This window comes from Carica papaya, chromosome 8 (genome assembly GCF_054855325.1).
Source record: "Carica papaya isolate Zhongbai chromosome 8, ASM5485532v1, whole genome shotgun sequence".
Lineage (NCBI taxonomy): Eukaryota > Viridiplantae > Streptophyta > Magnoliopsida > Brassicales > Caricaceae > Carica > Carica papaya.
This window is the reverse complement of record NC_142316.1, coordinates 18,320,004-18,332,896: the sequence shown is the minus strand read 5'-3', so window position 1 is coordinate 18,332,896 and position 12,893 is coordinate 18,320,004. Positions and strand designations below refer to the sequence as shown.

The following is a 12,893-nucleotide window of genomic DNA, read 5'->3' as shown; positions in this document are numbered from 1 at the left end:
CGCGCGTAACGTCGAAAGAATCATCTGCAAAAAAATGGGTGCAACACGAGGACTTCACAAGAAAATGGGTGAAATATAAGGACTTCGCAGGAGGTAACCCATGCTAGTACTACTCTTGCCCAAGAACCCTTACCTACGGAGTTCTGATAAAATCCGTTGCATTAGTGCTGGTATGATCCCTCACGTTTCATTCTGCACTGCAAATACATACACTCTTTCTCCTTCCATCCCCCCTCCCGTCATTTGTTTCCTTGTGCGTGCACTCTGCATCTCTCTTTCTCGTTCTAATATCAAGTAATATGCCCCGGCACCGTTACTCACCTTTACAAATGAACCAGCGGTTTATAATTCCATTCGCGCGTAACGTCGAACAACCCATCCGACAAAAAATTAATGCAACACGAGGGCTTCCCAAGTGGTCACCCATCCGAGTACTACTCTCGCCCAAGCACACTTAACTGCGGAGTTCTGATGGGATCCAGAGCTTTAGTGGAGGCATGATCGCACCTGTTTAATTTCACGCTGCAAATACATACACTCCTTCTCTTTTCTTCCCCCTCCCGTCAATTGTTTCCTTGTGCGTTCACACTGCACCTCTCCTTCTCGTTCTAATATCGATTAAAATGCCCCTGTTTCTTGACTCACATTTGCGTATAAACCAGCGGACCCCAGTTCCAGTCGCGCGTAACGTCGAACGACCCGTCTGAAAAAAAATTGGTGCAATACGAGGACTTCCCAGGAGGTCACCCATCTGAGTACTAATCTCGCCCAAGCACACATAACTGCAAAGTTCTGATGGGATCCGGTGCATTAGTGCTGGTATGATCGCACCTGTTTAATTTCGCGCAGCAAATACATAAACTCATTCCCCTTTCTTCCCCCTCCTGTCATTTGTTTCCTTGTGCGTGCGCACTGCACCTCTCGTTCTCGTTCTAATATCAAGTAAAATGCCACGGCGCCGTGACTCACATTTGCGAATAAACCTGAGGACCATAATTCAAGTTGCGCGTAACGTCGAAAGAATCATTTGCAAAAAAATGTGTGCAACACGAGGACTTCACAAGAAAATGGGTGAAATATAAGGACTTCGCAGGAGGTAACCCGTGCTAGTACTACTCTCGCCCAAGCACCCTTACCTACGGAGTTCTGATAGAATCCGTTGCATTAGTGCTGGTATGATCGCACCTGTTTCATTTCGTGCTGAAAATACATACACTCCTTCTCCTTCCCTCCCCCTCCCATCAATTGTTTCCTTGTGCGTTCACACTGCACCTCTCATTCTCGTTCTAATATCGATTAAAATGTCCCTGATTCTTGACTCACATTTGCGTATAAACCAACGGACAACATTTGCGTATAAACCAGCGGACCCTAGTTCCAGTCGCGCGTAACGTCGAACGACCTGTCTGAAAAAAAATTGGTGCGACATGAGGACTTCCCAGGAGGTCACCCATCCGAGTACTACTCTCTCCCAAGCACAATTAACTGCGGAGTTCTGATAGGATCCGGTGCATTAGTGCTGGTATGATCGCACCCGTTAAATTTTGCGCTGCAAATACATAAACTCCTTCTCCTTTCTTCCCCCTCCCGTCATTTGTTTCCTTGTGCGTGCGCACTGCAGCTCTCGTTCCCGTTCAAATATCAAGTAAAATGCCACGGCGCCGTGACTCACATTTGCGAATAAATCTGCGGACCATAATTAAAGTCTTGCGTAACGTCGAACGGCACATCTGAAAAAAAGAAAATGGGTGCAACACGAGAACTTCCCAGGAGGTAACCCATCATTGTACTACTTTCGCCAAAGCAAACTTAACTGCAGAGTTCTGATGGGATCCGGTGCATTTGTTCTGGTGTGACCGCACCTGTTTAATTTCGTGCTGAAAATACATACACTCCTTCTTCCCTCTCCCCCTCCCATCATTTGTTTCCTTGTGCGTTCACACTTCAGCTCTCCTTCTCGTTCTAATATCGATTAAAATACCCCTTATTCTTGACTCACATTTGCGTATAAACCAGCGGACCATAGTTCAAGTCGCGCGTAACGTCGAACGACCCGTCTGAAAAAAAATTGGTACAACACAAGGACTTCCCAGGAGGTCACCCATCCGAGTACTACTCTCGCCCAAGCACACTTGACTGCGGAGTTCTGATGGGATCCAGTGCATTAGTGCTGGTATGATCGCACCCGTTTAATTTCGCGCTTCAAATACATAAACTCCTTCTCCTTTCTTCCCCCTCCCGTCATTTGTTTCCTTGTGCGTGCTCACTGCACCTCCCGTGCTCATTCTAATATCAAGTAAAATACAACGGTGCCGTGACTCACATTTGCGAATAGACCTGAGGACTATAATTCAAGTCGCGCGTAACGTCGAAAGAATCATCTAAAAAAAATGGGTGCAACGCGAGAACTTCACAAGAAAATGGGTGAAATATAAAGACTTCGCAGGAGGTAACCCATGCTAGTACTACTCTCGCCCAAGCACCCTTACCTACGGAGTTCTGATAGAATACGTTGCATTAGTGCTGGTATGATCGCACCTGTTCCATTTTGTGCTGAAAATACATACACTCATTCTCCTTCCCTCCCCCTCCCATCAATTGTTTCCTTATGCGTTCACACTGCACCTCTCATTCTCGTTCTAATATCGATTAAAATGCCTCTGCTTCTTAACTAACATTTGCGTATAAACCAGCGGACCCCAGTTCCAGTCGCGCGTAACGTCGAACGACCCGTCTGAAAAAAAATTGGTGCGACACGAGGACTTCCCAAGAGGTCACCCATCCGAGTACTACTCTCACCCAAGCACACTTAACTGCGGAGTTCTGATGGGATCCGGTGCATTAGTGCTAGTATGATCGCACCCGTTTAATTTCGCGCTGCAAATACATAAACTCCTTCTCCTTTCTTCCCCCTCCCATCATTTGTTTCCTTGTGCGTGCGCACTGCACCTCTCGTTCTCGTTCAAATATCAAGTAAAATGTCACGGCGCCATGACTCACATTTGCAAATAAATCTGCGGACCATAATTAAAGTCGCGCTTAACGTCGAACGGCACATCTGAAAAAAAGAAAATGGGTGCAACACAAGAACCTCCCAGGAGGTACCCCATCATTGTACTACTTTCGCCAAAGCACACTTAACTGCGGAGTTCTGATGGGATCCGGTGCATTTGTGCTGGTGTGACCGCACCTGTTTAATTTCGTGTTGAAAATACATACACTCCTTCTTCCCTCCCCCCCTCCCATCATTTGTTTCCTTGTGCGTTCACACTGCACCTCTCATTCTCGTTCTAATATCGATTAAAATGCCCCTGATTCTTGACTCACATTTGCGTATATGCCAGCGGACCATAGTTCCAGTTGCGCGTAACGTCGAACGACCCATCTGAAAAAAATTGTTGCGATACGAGGACTTCCCAAGAAGTCACCCATCCGAGTACTATTCTCTCCCAAGCAAACTTAACTGCAGAGTTCTGATGGGATCCAGTGCATTAGTGCTGGTATGATGCCACTTGTTTAATTTTGCGCTTCAAATACATACACTCCTTCTCTTTTCTTCCTCATCCCATCATTTGTTTCCTTGTGCATGCGCACTGCACCTCGTGTATCGTTCTAATATCAAGTAAAATGCCACGGTGCCGTGACTCAATTTGCGAATAAATCTGCGGACCATAAATCAAGTCGCGCATAACGTCGAAAGAATCATCTGCAAAAAGACGGGTGCAACACAAGGACCTCCCAAGAAAATGGATGAAATATAAGGACTTCGTAGGAGGTCACCCATCTGAGTACTTTTTTCGCCCAAGCACCCTTGACTGCGGAATTCTGATAGAATCCATTGCATTAGTGCTGGTATGATCCCTCATGTTTCATTCTGCACTGCAAATACATACACTATTTCTCCTTCCATCCCCCCTCCCGTCATTTGTTTCCTTGTGCGTGCACTCTGCATCTCTCTTTCTCGTTCTAATATCAAGTAAAATACCCCGGCACCGTGACTCATCTTTGCAAATGAACCAACGGTTTATAATTCCATTCACGCGTAACGTCGAACAACCCATCCGAAAAAAAAATAGGTGCAACACGAGGGCTTCTCAGGTGGTGACCCATCCGAGTACTACTCTCGCCCAAGCACACTTAACTGCGGAGTTCTGATGGGATCCGGACCTTTAGTGCTGGTATGATCGCACCTGTTTAATTTGGTGCTGCAAATACATACACTCATTCTCATTTCTTCTCCCTCCCGTCATTTGTTTCCATGTGCGTTCACACTTCACCTCTCATTCTCGTTCTAATATCGATTAAAATGCCCCTGCTTCTTGACTCACATTTGCGTATAAACCAGCAGACCATAGTTCCAAACGCGCGTAACGTCGAACGACCCGTTTGAAAAATAATTGGTGCGACACGAGGACTTCCCAGGAGGTCACCCATCCGAGTGCTAATCTCGCCCAAGCAGACTTCACTGCGGAGTTCTGATGGGATCCGGTGCATTAGTGCTGGTATGATCGCACCTGTTTAATTTTGCGCTGCAAATACATAAACTCATTCTCCTTTCTTCCCCCTCCCGTCATTTGTTTCCTTGTGCGTGCGCACTACACCTCCCATTCTCGTTCTAATATCAAGTAAAATGCTACAGCGCCGTGACTCACATTTGCGAATAAACCTGAGGACCATAATTCAAGTCGCGCGTAACATCGAAAGAATCATCTGCAAAAAAACGAGTGCAACACGAGGACTTCACAAGAAAATGGGTGAAATATAAGGACTTCGCAGGAGGTAACCCATGCTAGTACTACTCTCGCCCAAGCACCCTTACCTACGGAGTTCTAATAGAATCCGTTGCATTAGTGCTAATATGATCGCACCTGTTTAATTTCGCGCTGCAAATACATACACTCCTTCTCCTTTCTTCCCCCTACCGTCATTTGTTTCCTTGTGCGTGCGCACTGTACCTCTCGTTCTCGTTCTAATATCAAGTAAAATGCCAAGGCGCCGTGACTCACATTTGCGAATAAACCTGAGGACCATAATTCAAGTTGCGCGTAACGTCGAAAGAATCATTTGCAAAAAAATGTGTGCAACACGAGGACTTCACAAGAAAATGGGTGAAATATAAGGACTTCGCAGGAGGTAACCCATGCTAGTACTACTCTCGCCCAAGCACGCTTACCTACGGAGTTCTGATAGAATCCGTTGCGTTAGTGCTGGTATGATCGCACCTGTTTCATTTCGTGCTGAAAATACATACACTCCTTCTCCTTCCCTCCCCCTCCCATCAATTGTTTCCATGTGCGTTCACACTGCACCTCTCTTTCTCATTTGCGTATAAACCAGCGGACAACATTTGCGTATAAACCAGCGGACCCTAGTTCCAGTCGCGAGTAACGTCGAACGACCTGTCTGAAAAAAAATTGGTGCGACATGAGGACTTCCCAAGAGGTCACCCATCCGAGTACTACTCTCGCCCAAGCACACTTAACTGCGGAGTTCTGATGGGATTCGGTGCATTAGTGCTGGTATGATCGCACCCGTTAAATTTTGCGCTGCAAATACATAAACTCCTTCTCCTTTCTTCCCCCTCCCGTCATTTGTTTCCTTGTGCGTGCGCACTGCACCTCTCGTTCTCAGTCAAATATCAAGTAAAATGCCACGGCGCCGTGACTCACATTTGTGAATAAATCTGCGGACCATAATTAAAGTCGCGCGTAACGTCGAACGGCACATCTGAAAAAAAGAAAATGGGTGCAACACGGGAACATCCCAGGATCCGGTGCATTTGTGCTTGTATGATCGCACCTGTTACATTTCGCGCTGCAAATACATACACTCATTCCCCTTTCTTCCCCCTCCCGTCATTTGTTTCCTTGTGCGTGCGCACTGCACCTCCCGTGCTCGTTCTAATATCAAGTAAAATGCTACGGTGCCGTGACTCACATTTGCGAATAAACCTGAGGACCCTAATTCAAGTCGCGCGTATCGTCGAAAGAATCATCTGCAAAAAAATAGGTGCAACACGAGGACTTCCTAAGAAAATGGGTGAAATATAAGGACTTCACCGGAGGTCACCCATCCTAGTGCTACTCTCGCCCAAGCACCTTTAACTTGCGGAGTTCTGATAGAATCCGTTGCATTGGTGCTAGTATGATTGCTCATGTTTCATTCTGCGCTGCAAATACATACACTCCTTCTTCCCTTCCCCCTCCCATCATTTGTTTCCTTGTGCGTTCACACTGCACCTCTCCTTCTCGTTCTAATATCGATTAAAATGCCCCTGATTCTTGACTCACATTTGCGTATAAACCAGCAAACCATAGTTCCAGTCGCGCGTAATGTCGAACGACCCATCTGAAAAAAAATTGTTGCGATACGAGGACTTCCCAAGAGGTCACCCATCTGACTACTACTCTCGCCCAAGCACACTTAACTGCAAAATTCTGATGGGATCCACTGCATTAGTGCTAGTGTGATGCCACTTGTTTAATTTTGCGCTTCAAATACATACACTTCTTCTCTTTTCTTCCTCCTCCCGTTATTTGTTTCCTTGTTCGTGCGCACTGCACTTCCTGTTCTCGTTCAAATATCAAGTAAAATGCCACAGTGCCGTGACTGACATTTCCGAATAAATCTGCGGATCATAATTAAAGTCGCGCGTAACGTCGAACGGCACATCTGAAAAAAAGAAAATGGGTGCAACACGAGAACTTTCCAGGAGGTAACCCATCATTGTACTACTTTCGCTAAAGCACACTTAACTGTGGAGTTCTGATGGGATCCGGTGCATTTGCGCTGGTGTGACCGCACCTGTTTAATTTCGTGCTGAAAATACATACACTCCTTCTTCCCTCCCCCCTCCCATCATTTGTTTCCTTGTGCGTTCACACTGCACCTCTCCTTCTCGTTCTAATATCGATTAAAATGCCCCTTTTTCTTGACTCACATTTGCGTATAAACCAGCGGACCATAGTTCCAGTCGCGCGTAACATCGAACGACCCATCTTAAAAAAAATTGGTGCGATACGAGGACTTCCCAAGAGGTCACCCATCCGAGTACAACTCTCGCCCAAGCACACTTAACTGCGAAGTTCTGATGGGATCCGGTGCATTAGTGGTGGTATGATCGCACTCGTTTAATTCCGCACTGCAAATACATAAACTCCTTCTCCTTTCTTCCCCCTTCCGTAAGATGTTTCCTTGTGCGTGCGCTCTGCATTTCTCTTTCTTGTTCTAATATCAAGTAATATGCCCCGGCACCGTGACTCTCCTTTGCAAATGAACCAGCGGTTTATAATTCCATTCGCGCGTAACGTCGAACAACCCATCCGAAAAAAATAGGTACAACACAAGGGCTTCCCAAGTGGTCACCCATCCGAGTACTACTCTCGCCCAAGCACACTTAACTGCGGAGTTCTGATGGGATCCGGTGCATTTGTGCTGGTATGATCGCACCCGTTAAATTTTGCGCTGCAAATACATAAACTCCTTCTCCTTTCTTCCCCCTCCCGTCATTTGTTTCCTTGTGCGTGCGCACTGCACCTCTCGTTCTCAGTCAAATATCAAGTAAAATGCCACGGCGCCGTGACTCACATTTGTAAATAAATCTGCGGACCATAATTAAAGTCGCGCGTAACGTCGAACGGCACATCTGAAAAAAAGAAAATGGGTGCAACACGGGAACATCCCAGGATCCGGTGCATTTGTGCTTGTATGATCGCACCTGTTACATTTCGCGCTGCAAATACATACACTCATTCCCCTTTCTTCCCCCTCCCGTCATTTGTTTCCTTATGCGTGCGCACTGCACCTCCCGTGCTCGTTCTAATATCAAGTAAAATGCTACGGTGCCGTGACTCACATTTGCGAATAAACCTGAGGACCCTAATTCAAGTCGCGCGTATCGTCGAAAGAATCATCTGCAAAAAAATGGGTGCAACACGAGGACTTCCTAAGAAAATGGGTGAAATATAAGGACTTCACTGGAGGTCACCCATCCTAGTGCTACTCTCGCCCAAGCACCCTTAACTTGCGGAGTTCTGATAGAATCCGTTGCATTGGTGCTGGTATGATTGCTCATATTTCATTCTGCGCTGCAAATACATACACTCCTTCTTCCCTTCGCCCTCCCATCATTTGTTTCCTTGTGCGTTCACACTGCACCTCTCCTTCTCGTTCTAATATCGATTAAAATGCCCCTGATTCTTGACTCACATTTGCGTATAAACCAGCAAACCATAGTTCCAGTCACGCGTAATGTCGAACGACCCATCTGAAAAAAAATTGTTGCGATACGAGGACTTCCCAAGAGGTCACCCATCTGACTACTACTCTCGCCCAAGCACATTTAACTGCAAAATTCTGATGGGATCCACTGCATTAGTGCTGGTATGATGCCACTTGTTTAATTTTGCGCTTCAAATACATACACTTCTTCTCTTTTCTTCCTCCTCCCGTTATTTGTTTCCTTGTGCGTGCGCACTGCACCTCCTGTTCTCGTTCAAATATCAAGTAAAATACCACGGTGCCGTGACTCACATTTTCGAATAAATCTGCGGATCATAATTAAAGTCGCGCGTAACGTCGAACGGCACATCTGAAAAAAAGAAAATGGGTGCAACACGAGAACTTTCCAAGAGGTAACCCATCATTGTACTACTTTCGCCAAAGCACACTTAACTGTGGAGTTCTGATGGGATCCGGTGCATTTGCGCTGGTGTGACCGTACCTGTTTAATTTCGTGCTGAAAATACATACACTCCTTCTTCCCTCCCCCCTCCCATCATTTGTTTCCTTGTGCGTTCACACTGCACCTCTCCTTCTCGTTCTAATATCGATTAAAATGCCCCTTTTTCTTGACTCACATTTGCATATAAACCAGCGGACCATAGTTCCAGTCGCGCGTAACATCGAACGACCCATCTGAAAAAAAATTGGTGCGATACGAGGACTTCCCAGGAGGTCACCCATCCGAGTACAACTCTCGCCCAAGCACACTTAACTGCGAAGTTCTGATGGGATCCGGTGCATTAGTGGTGGTATGATCGCACCCGTTTAATTCCGCGCTGCAAATACATAAACTCCTTCTCCTTTCTTCCCCCTTCCGTAAGATGTTTCCTTGTGCGTGCGCTCTGCATCTCTCTTTCTTGTTCTAATATCAAGTAATATGCCCCGGCACCGTGACTCTCCTTTGCAAATGAACTAGTGGTTTATAATTCCATTCGCGCGTAACGTCGAACAACCCATCCGAAAAAAATAGGTACAACACAAGGGCTTCCCAAGTGGTCACCCATCCGAGTACTACTCTCGCCTAAGCACACTTAACTTCGAAGTTCTGATGGGATACGGAGCTTTAGTGCTGGTATGATAGCACCTGTTTCATTTTACGCTGCAAATACATACACTACTTCTCCTTTCTTCCCCCTCCCGTCATTTGTTTTCTTGTGCGTTCACACTGCACCTCTCCTTCTCGTTCTAATATCGATTAAAATGCCCCTGCTTCTTGACTCACATTTGCGTATAAACCAGCAGACCCCAGTTCCAGTCGCGCGTAACGTCGAACGACCCGTCTGAAAAAAATTGGTGCGACACGAGGACTTCCCAAGAGGTCACCCATCTGAGTACTAATCTCGCCTAAGCACACATAACTGCGGAGTTCTGATGGGATCCGGTGCATTAGTGCTGGTATGATCGCACCTGTTTAATGTCGCGCTGCAAATACATAAACTCATTCCCCTTTCTTCCCCCTCTCGTCATTTGTTTCCTTGTGCGTGCGCGTTGCACCTCTCGTTCTCGTTCTAATATCAAGTAAAATGCCACGGCGCCGTGACTCACATTTGCGAATAAATCTGAGCACCATAATTCAAGTTGCGCGTAACGTCGAAAGAATCATTTGCAAAAAAATGTGTGCAACACGAGGACTTCACAAGAAAATGGGTGAAATATAAGGACTTCCCAGGAGGTAACCCGTGCTAGTACTACTCTCGCCCAAGCACCCTTACCTACGGAGTTCTGATAGAATCCGTCGCATTAGTGTTGGTATGATCGCACCTGTTTCATTTCGTGCTGAAAATACATACACTCCTTCTCCTTCCCTCCCCCTAACATCAATTGTTTCCTTGTGCGTTCACACTGCACCTCTCATTCTCGTTCTAATATCGATTAAAATGTCCCTGATTCTTGACTCACATTTGCGTATAAACCAGCTGACCCCAGTTCCAGTCGCGCGTAACGTCGAACGACCCATCTGAAAAAAAATTGGTGTGACACGAGGACTTCCCAGGAGGTCACCCATCCGAGTAATACTCTCGCCCAAACACACTTAACTGCGGAGTTATGATGGGATCCGGTGCATTAGTGGTGGTATGATCGCATCCGTTTAATTCCGCGCTGCAAATACATAAACTCCTTCTCCTTTCTTCCCCCTCCCGTCATATGTTTCTTTGTGCGTGCGCTCTGCATCTCTCTTTCTCGTTCTAATATCAAGTAATATGCCCCGGCACCGTGACTCACCTTTGCAAATGAACCAGCGGTTTATAATTCCATTCGCGCGTAACGTCGAACAACCTATCCGAAAAAAAATAGGTGCAACACGAGGGCTTACCAGGTAGTCACCCATCCGAGTACTACTCTCGCCCAAGCACACTTAACTGCGGAGTTCTGATGGGATCCGGAGCTTTAGTGCTGGTATGATAGCACCTGTTTAATTTCGCGCTGCAAATACATACACTCCTTCTATTTTCTTCCCCCTCCCGTCATTTGTTTCCTTGTGCGTTTACACTTCACCTCTCATTCTCGTTCTAATATCGATTGAAATGCCCCTGATTCTTGACTCACATTTGCGTATAAACCAGCGGACCCTAGTTCCAGATGCGCGTAACGTCGAACGACCCATCTGAAAAAAAATTAGTGCGACACGAGGACTTCCCAGGAGGTCAACCATCCGAGTACTAATCTCGCCAAGCACACTTAACTGCGGAGTTCTGATGGGACCTGGGGCTTTAATGCTGGTATGATCGCACCTGTTTAGTTTCGCGCTGCAAATACATACACTCATTCTCCTTTCTTCCCCCTCCCGTCATTTGTTTCCTTGTGCGTTCACACTTCACCTCTCATTCTCGTTCTAATATCGATTAAAATGCCCCTGCTTCTTCACTCACATTTGCGTATAAACCAGCGGACCCAAGTTCCAGACGCGCGTAATGTCGAACGACCCGTCTGAAAAAAAAAATTGGTGCGACACGAGGACTTCACAAGAAAATTGGTGAAATATAAGTACTTCGCAGGAGGTAACCCATGCTAGTACTACTCTCGCTCAAGCACCCTTACCTATGGAGTTCTGATAGAATCCGTTGCATTAGTGCTGGTATGATCGCACCTGTTTCATTTCGTGCTGAAAATACATACACTCCTTCTCCTTCCCTCCCCCTCCCATCAATTGTTTCCTTGTGCGTTCACACTGCACCTCTCCTTCTCGTTCTAATATCGATTAAAATGTCCCTGCTTTATGGCTCACATTTGCGTATAAACCAGCGGACCCTAGTTCCAGACGCGCATAACGTCGAACGACCCGTCTGAAAAAAAATTCGTGCGACACGAGGACTTCCAAAGAGGTCATCCATCCGAGTACTAATCTCGCCCAAGCACACTTAACTGCAGAGTTCTGATGGGATCCGGGGCTTTAGTGCTGGTATGATCGCACTTGTTTAGTTTCGCGCTGCAAATACATACACTCCTTCTCCTTTCTTCCCCCTCCCGTCATTTGTTTCCTTGTGCGTTCACACTTCACCTCTCATTCTCGTTCTAATATCGATTAAAATGCCCCTGCTTCTTGACTCACATTTGCGTATAAACCAGCGGACCCTAGTTCCAGTCGCGCGTAACTTCGAACGACCCATCTGAAAAAAAATTTGTGCGACACGAGAACTTCGCAGGAGGTCACCCATCCGAGTACTACTCTCGCCCAAGCACACTTAACTGCGGAGTTCTGATGGGATCCGGTTCATTAGTGCTGGTATGATCGCACCCGTTTAATTTTGCGCTGCAAATACATAAACTCCTTCTCCTTTCTTCCCCCTCCCGTCATTTGTTTCCTTGTGCGTGCGCACTGCACCTCCCGTGCTCGTTCTAATATCAAGTAAAATGCTACGGTGCCGTAACTCACATTTGCGAATAAACCTGAGGACCATAATTCAAGTCGGGCGTATCTACGAAAAAATCATCTGCAAAAAAATGGGTGCAACACGAGGACTTCCTAAGAAAATGGGTGTAATATAAGGACTTCGCAGGAGGTCACCCATCCTAGTGCTACTCTCGCCCAAGCACCCTTAACTTGCGGAGTTCTGATAGAATCTGTTCCATTGGTGCTGGTATGATTCCTCATGTTTCATTCTGCGCTGGAAATACATACACTTTTTCTCCCTCCACCCCCCCTCCCATCATTTGTTTCCTAGTGCGTGCACTCTGCATCTCTCTTTCTCGTTCTAATATCGATTAAAATGCCCCTGCTTCTTGACTCACATTTGCGTATAAATCAGTGGACCCTAGTTCCAGTCGCGCGTAACGTCGAACGACCCATCTAAAAAAAAATTAGTGCGACATGAGGACTTCCCAGTAGGTCACCCATTCGAGTACTACTCTCGCCCAAGCACACTTAACTGTGGAGTTCTGATGGGATCCGGTGCATTAGTGCTGGTATAACCGCACCTGATTAATTTCGCGCTGCAAATACATAAATTCCTTCCCCTTTCTTCCCCCTCCCGTCATTTGTTTCCTTGTGCGTGCGCACTACACCTCCCGTGCTCGTTCTAATATCAAGTAAAATGCTATGGTGCCGTGACTCACATTTGCGAATAAACCTGAGGACCATAATTCAAGTCGCACGTATTGTCGAAAGAATC

General features: G+C 46.4%; 3 non-coding genes and 21 pseudogenes across 3 annotated transcripts; all 24 read right to left on the bottom strand.

The window, feature by feature from the left end:
• Positions 1-390: 390 nt before the first annotated feature.
• On the bottom strand, positions 391-509 carry LOC148247297 (5S ribosomal RNA; annotated as a pseudogene).
• A 205-nt stretch (positions 510-714) lies between these two features.
• LOC148247296 (5S ribosomal RNA) lies at positions 715-833 on the bottom strand (annotated as a pseudogene).
• A 584-nt stretch (positions 834-1,417) lies between these two features.
• On the bottom strand, positions 1,418-1,536 carry LOC148247295 (5S ribosomal RNA; annotated as a pseudogene).
• A 209-nt stretch (positions 1,537-1,745) lies between these two features.
• On the bottom strand, positions 1,746-1,864 carry LOC148247294 (5S ribosomal RNA; annotated as a pseudogene).
• A 204-nt stretch (positions 1,865-2,068) lies between these two features.
• On the bottom strand, positions 2,069-2,187 carry LOC148247293 (5S ribosomal RNA; annotated as a pseudogene).
• A 558-nt stretch (positions 2,188-2,745) lies between these two features.
• On the bottom strand, positions 2,746-2,864 carry LOC148247292 (5S ribosomal RNA). The gene has a single exon (XR_015815224.1). It is a non-coding gene; the product is annotated as a 5S ribosomal RNA (ribosomal RNA).
• Positions 2,865-3,073: 209 nt separating this feature from the next.
• LOC148247291 (5S ribosomal RNA) lies at positions 3,074-3,192 on the bottom strand (annotated as a pseudogene).
• Positions 3,193-4,073: 881 nt separating this feature from the next.
• Positions 4,074-4,192, bottom strand: LOC148247290 (5S ribosomal RNA). The gene has a single exon (XR_015815479.1). It is a non-coding gene; the product is annotated as a 5S ribosomal RNA (ribosomal RNA).
• A 205-nt stretch (positions 4,193-4,397) lies between these two features.
• LOC148247289 (5S ribosomal RNA) lies at positions 4,398-4,516 on the bottom strand (annotated as a pseudogene).
• Positions 4,517-5,105: 589 nt separating this feature from the next.
• On the bottom strand, positions 5,106-5,224 carry LOC148247288 (5S ribosomal RNA; annotated as a pseudogene).
• Positions 5,225-5,414: 190 nt separating this feature from the next.
• Positions 5,415-5,533, bottom strand: LOC148247287 (5S ribosomal RNA; annotated as a pseudogene).
• Positions 5,534-6,687: 1,154 nt separating this feature from the next.
• Positions 6,688-6,806, bottom strand: LOC148247286 (5S ribosomal RNA; annotated as a pseudogene).
• Positions 6,807-7,009: 203 nt separating this feature from the next.
• LOC148247285 (5S ribosomal RNA) lies at positions 7,010-7,128 on the bottom strand (annotated as a pseudogene).
• Positions 7,129-7,332: 204 nt separating this feature from the next.
• Positions 7,333-7,451, bottom strand: LOC148247284 (5S ribosomal RNA). Its single transcript, XR_015815883.1, has one exon. It is a non-coding gene; the product is annotated as a 5S ribosomal RNA (ribosomal RNA).
• A 1,154-nt stretch (positions 7,452-8,605) lies between these two features.
• Positions 8,606-8,724, bottom strand: LOC148247283 (5S ribosomal RNA; annotated as a pseudogene).
• A 203-nt stretch (positions 8,725-8,927) lies between these two features.
• On the bottom strand, positions 8,928-9,046 carry LOC148247282 (5S ribosomal RNA; annotated as a pseudogene).
• Positions 9,047-9,250: 204 nt separating this feature from the next.
• LOC148247281 (5S ribosomal RNA) lies at positions 9,251-9,369 on the bottom strand (annotated as a pseudogene).
• Positions 9,370-9,573: 204 nt separating this feature from the next.
• LOC148247280 (5S ribosomal RNA) lies at positions 9,574-9,692 on the bottom strand (annotated as a pseudogene).
• Positions 9,693-10,251: 559 nt separating this feature from the next.
• LOC148247279 (5S ribosomal RNA) lies at positions 10,252-10,370 on the bottom strand (annotated as a pseudogene).
• Positions 10,371-10,575: 205 nt separating this feature from the next.
• On the bottom strand, positions 10,576-10,694 carry LOC148247278 (5S ribosomal RNA; annotated as a pseudogene).
• Positions 10,695-10,899: 205 nt separating this feature from the next.
• On the bottom strand, positions 10,900-11,017 carry LOC148247277 (5S ribosomal RNA; annotated as a pseudogene).
• A 561-nt stretch (positions 11,018-11,578) lies between these two features.
• LOC148247276 (5S ribosomal RNA) lies at positions 11,579-11,697 on the bottom strand (annotated as a pseudogene).
• Positions 11,698-11,902: 205 nt separating this feature from the next.
• LOC148247275 (5S ribosomal RNA) lies at positions 11,903-12,021 on the bottom strand (annotated as a pseudogene).
• A 561-nt stretch (positions 12,022-12,582) lies between these two features.
• On the bottom strand, positions 12,583-12,701 carry LOC148247274 (5S ribosomal RNA; annotated as a pseudogene).
• Positions 12,702-12,893: the final 192 nt, after the last annotated feature.